Below are 6000 nucleotides of genomic sequence, written 5' to 3' on the forward strand. Positions count from 1 at the left end.
TGGGGAAGAGGATAGTAAGTGCCATCATTTGATATGTTTTTTGTGACGTGTACAACCCTTTTCTGGGTACTTCACAAGAAGAATCTAGTGGTCAGAAAGGGTTTATAATTCTGGTCGCTATATATCTGGGCCAAGTGGAACTAGTAAGCAAGACCCAAAATATTCCTTATAAGGCTCTGAAAAAAAAATACTCAGTTCTACTGGGAGTTTCTTTGTCTATCTAGTTTGGAATACAGTCGATGCCCATGGATCAGGAAAAAAATGAACTATGTACAGAGAAATGTTTAGAAATTCATTTTTTTGATCTTTCTGGAGCTCAGGTTATCCATAATTTTTCTTGACTTTTTTATTTTTTTGATGTTTCATATCTTAACCATGACAACTCACTCAGCCTTTGTTCCATTATACATAGCATGTTCACCTCCCTGACAGAAAACTTCCCTCAGACATCTGACTCTTACTTTAATTGTTAAAGATTTCTCTGTAACACCGCAGCATCCTAATTGATGCAATGCACATTCCATCATTTTGTCTTCTCCTCACTCTACCACACTTATTAGACACATCTCACCCCACACTTCCAACCCTCCTGACCCCCCCACCATCAAGAACCAAATCACAACAGATTCCTTAAGCAGAGATGATTCCCCAATAAATTGCTGAGCCCATGGACACTGGTCTTTCAGCTCAACCCATGGAAGGAAAACCTTGAGCTTTACCTTCTATCTTTACAAGAACAAAAGATGGGCACACCAGCCTGGACCTCTGGCACATCTCTCGCTGTGCTCAATAGTGGGAAGAACATCATATAGAGGGGATTGAGAAATCTGACCAAAGGATCCTTTTGCTTCTTGCTTTTTGTGGCTCAGGAGATTCCAAAGCCTTGAGCAGCATCCTTGTGATTACCTCTTCTGATCTGAATTTTCCCTGCCATGAGTAGACTGTTCCAACAATTTGCTGACTTAGTTAACAATTACTTCGTTCAGCCCCTAGCTGAACAGGTAACATTGTAATCATGGTTCCATGAGGTCTTATCTTGAATTTGAAGAATGAATCATGTTGTTATGGACTTCTACCACCACTTAAGAGAAGCAGAAGTGAGAAGAGTCTGAAACATGACAAAAAGAATAGGCACACTCTTTAGATGCCTTTGATCTCCTCCACAGGATGGGTTCTTCCTAAAAGTGCTAATGAAATCAACATAGCTAGATCAGAGATCCCTGAGATTTGGAAGCCATATGGAAAACAAGAAGGTTCTGTTAAGGGTAGAATACAGTGAGAGACGTTTGGAGTGGAGAAGGCATTCAGTCCATTCATGAGATGCAATCTTGATGTGTCTTCTACAGGCTGTTCTGAGAATTATATAAAGGCTTCTTACAATATGCTGTAGAAGGAAGGTCACAACAAAATTTCTCTGTAAGACAGTAATTTAATAATATACTCTCCAAGATGTTTTCTATCTGCTTATATATGATGATTAAGTTTTCCTTGCCAGAAATTGTATTTGCTGTGAAATGTTAGATGTATAGAATCATTGTCTGATATTATATTTTAATAATAATAGCCAGGCATCAGCCTTTTGCTGCTATTGCTAAGAAGACAAAACAGCTCTTGCTAGACATTGAATAGTAGTAGTATGTGAGCTTCTACAAATGACAGGCCAAAAAATTCAGAATTTTATGTGTGCACTGATGCCTGTAACTGGTCCATATACATAATTTAACTGTAGCTTTGGCATGTACCACCACGGCATCTATCTGGCATAGTTTCCTACTTAACATATCTTGTTCTAAAAAATTTGGACCATAAATGTGTTTCAAAGTCATCTTTTCTCTTGCTTGTTTTAACACCAAATAATTAAATTTCTTATTATTCTTTAAAGCGGTAGTAGGATAAAATGGGGTCAGGCTAATGACCTTTCTCACTGACCATTCACACTGATACTGTGCAGAATCACATAGCTTTCTTATCTGTCACATCTACCATTAGAAAGAGACTTGCCAAGGTAGAAAGATGAAAGCCTGTTTTTGCAAGCTAGACTTTAGGGGCAGGTTCAGGCCTGAAAACATATTTTGCAGTCACCCTATCCACATATTTTCTCCAGATTCTGATAGAAGACATATAAAAGAATGACAAAAGCATATACATGGTTTTCGACTCCTGATATTTCAGACAGAAATATTCTGTGATGACAAAATATAAGGTACCAGTCAACCTTTGGTGCTTATAGATTTTTTGTTCCTGCTGTGAGCTCTTCTGCTGATATTTTGGGCCTTTCTGACCATTGGCTCTAAGAAAGAGGCTTTCTCTGAATGAAGAGTTGATAGTACAGATCACATGGAGAATTACAAGAGCTTTTGTATCGCCTGGCTGTAGTTCATACTTTACCAGGAAAAAAAGGCCCTTAATGTAATTGCCAATCACTTGAATAAGAAGGTGAGGTATTTGCAATTTTTATTCTGGCAATTGAAGACACAAATTAAAGTTCCAAAATCCATCACTACCAGAAGGAAAAGCTGACATACATCTGAATGAAAGATGGTTGCAGACTACTTTCCCTGACTCAGCCCACTCCATCCAGGGCTGGGATGGAGTGTCATAGGCACTGTTTCTCACTGAGGCTTTTCACCAGGCAGAAGTGTGAGTTAACAGATGGAAATGGGAAAGGAAGTTGTTTTGGCATTTTTTTTGTTTTCCCAGGGAAATCCTTGTGACAGTCAGATTTAGCCTGAAGGTGTAAGCTCATGTTTTCACTTGTATTGACTTGTTATGTGATTCTGTGCTACAGAAATGGGACAGTTTGAACAGGATGGTGGTCTAAAATAACTTTCTGGATCATAGCAAGGTATTTATACCACCCAATTTTGGGCACTGAAATAGCCGGTTATTAAAAGAAGACCACATATGGCTGTCATGCATTTTGTTTAATAAGTAAATGAAGCGTCGTGAAAACAAAAGTGAAGGTAAAAGGCTTGTGCTTGCAATAACTCTATCTAACTCCTTATGCTTTTGCATGCTTGTTGCCTCAGATTGAAAAAGCTTTAAGAAAGGAATTGTCTTCCTCCAAGTGGTGAAGTATTCCTCCACCAGATGGTGAAGTATTACAAACCACTGAAACAGTCCTCTGCAGTGCTATTAAGACAAAGCAGTTGTCTCTACATATTCATAGGCAAAAAGAAAATAAAGAAGGAAGATTTGTGAGAGGAGTGTGGACTTGGTCCCTCCATTACTGTCACTGAAACATACCTATAGATATAAATCAAATAAATGAACTAATTAAGGGAAGAACAAAGAATAATTTTCTAAAAGGAAGATACACAATGATCAGCCTCAAGAAAATGAGCTTCAAGCCATGCTACTTCAGCTGGTGTTAATGGATATAGAACTCCTGAAATCTCCAGACTTCCAGGAGTACCTGCCAGCTGTGTGTAGTCTTTTGCCACACTGCTACCCTTAGGATGATGGTAAAGATTTAGCACACAAAAGGACACAGCTAGTTACATGCATGCACTGTAGGGTTCGTAGTTAACGATTCTGCTCTAGCACACTACACTGTCCTGAGACCAATATCTGAGGAATTCAAGAGATCCATGGAAAAAATATGACTGGCTACTTGTTTCAGGAGGCTGCCGTGCACCCCCTATCACCAGTAAGTACTGTAAACCTGACTGTGGTATGTCTCTTGCTTTCCTAGTGGCAACATTGGATGAATATTTCCAGAGGGTAGGATACTCAGTACTAGGAAATAGGGAGAAGGGACCAAAGAGCAAAAGTGGTCAGGAAGGATAGTGTGATCTACAGGAGGGTAACAGAAAAAACCATTGGGCAAGAATAGGAAGGGTCTGTAACATCAGAACTGGGCATTGGTGTGACTGTTGTAGAAGGATGCTGCACCCTGCTCTGTTCAGCAGAGTGCCAAGGCATTGGGAAAATTGGAGGGAGTTCAGGAAAGCTCCACATGAATGAATAAAAGAGTGGAAGCCAGTGGATCAAAGTGTGATTCGGAAGGTCAGTTTATTATTGAGGAAAAGGCTAAGGGGTGTCTTGGTCAAAAATCCTTAAGTACCCAGTTGTGAAATAAACCTTTGATGATAGAGGTCTTCTTCTGTTGAGCAAACAATGTGTTACCAGGAGCTAATGGCGAGAAGCTGATGCCAGATAAACTCAGAGTAGAAACATGTTGCAGATTTTCAACAATGGGCATAGTTTCAGTGGGAGCAATATCTGAGGGACTGTAGAGGGTTATCCATCATGGGTAGTTTTGAAATCAAGACTAGTGTTGTACATCTTGGTTTTATGGGACTATTTTCATTCAGTTATGAGCTACACTGATGTTGAACCACCAATGACACCTCCAGTATGGTGTCCTCTGTTGTTCCATGTTTACATAGGTCCACTTGAGACGTGAAGAAAGTATTAATGTGTGAGGCAAGTTTTTAAAAAAATCACAGTTTAAGATTAAGAGTATCAAAGGGCCAGCTGCAAAGAGAAAAGCAGCTGTGCCTTAAAACATCACATCACGCCACAAATCCCAGAAGAAAAACTACGTCTGTGCTTTACCAGGTGAACTGCCTTAGTGTGAAGTCTCAACACCTCAGTAATGGAGATTCAGAAAGACCTGGATGAAAGAAAGAAAAAGAAATCACTGCAAATGTAACAGAGTGTTGTTCAGTGATGTGGCAAACAAAAGGTGAAGTGCGAGCCCAATTGGCAGGTGAAGTTAAGCAAAAGATTAAATGCTTTCCTAAATGGTGGAGGGTATCTTACTGAGAGCAGATAACAACTCAGATAGGTATTCTGCTTCTCCATCAAACTCTGCTAATTTACTATGGAAAATCCAGGAAAATAATACTCGTTTTGTGCCTATGTTGATTTCATCTGATAATTGCCTCTTGTGACTGAAGAAGTAGAGCTGATTTCTGTGCAGGTAGTTCCGCTGCAAGTATACGTTTATTTCTAATAGATTTATTTTTTTTTTAATAATCACAGGAGGTGTGAGAAACTTCAAAACCTTCTGAAGTGCCTGACACCAGATTGCACATTGTGTATTTGCGATAAACTGCTGCCTCCTAGAGGTGACAATGTTTTTCTTAAGTTTCTGTTGAGAGATCACTAACATGCTAGAGTTTCAATTTTTTGCAACTCCAAAGGCGTAAAGGATATTTTGCAGAGAAAAGCATTGGGATTTCGTACTTTTAGTTAAAAATATATCTCTAGCTATGTTAAGGCTGCAAGGACAGGAAATTCAAGAATTATTGTTGCCTTAGTTCTATCCACTTCCATGTCAGCCTTGTCTTTAAACCTTTAAGTATAAGATAACAACATTTTATTTCCAAATGAACTGTGAATAGTTTGATAAGATGCTTAACAAAAGGTGAAGTGGGAGCCCAATTGGGCTGATAATGAATCAGGGTTATATACTGAAAGAAGCTGGGTTTTATGTGTGTCCGTCTCCCTCCAGTGAAGGAGTAGATAAAGAAAAATATGATTCCAGATTACTGACTGATATTACAGTTTAAGCAGCTGGAAATAAACATAATAATTACACGAGGTTTTTTTTCTAATTTAGTGTACATTCATCTGGGCATCCTGTGGACTGACTCACACAAGAGCTGAATATTCATTTCAGCGGCAAAATTCCGTGGGAATCATGCTGGAACATATGCAGCACTGTGCAACATTCTGAAAAAAAATAACCTGCAGCAGGTCTTTAGGAGGTACCATTGTGTGAGAAAGCCCAAGAAGGCAAGCAGTCCTTATGAACTTGCAGGAGAGCTTGGAGGCTGTGTCTTCCACCTTGCTGTGTTCCTCATCCCACTGTCTCTCAGACTGCAGATACCACTGTCACTGCAGAAGAAACATTCACAGAAAGATAGGGAAAACTTATAAAAAAGGCTGTTGTGTTTTTCACTGAAGTTCAAGAATCAAACTAGCAACATAGTGGCAAAAGCAGCGTCTGCTTTTGTGTGAGTTAATTGCATTTTTGGAGCAGATGGGCTT

The sequence above is a fragment of the Pipra filicauda genome, unplaced genomic scaffold (assembly GCF_003945595.2).
Source record: "Pipra filicauda isolate LSUMZ 115617 unplaced genomic scaffold, ASM394559v2 scaffold133_size2016399_pilon, whole genome shotgun sequence".
NCBI lineage: Eukaryota > Metazoa > Chordata > Aves > Passeriformes > Pipridae > Pipra > Pipra filicauda.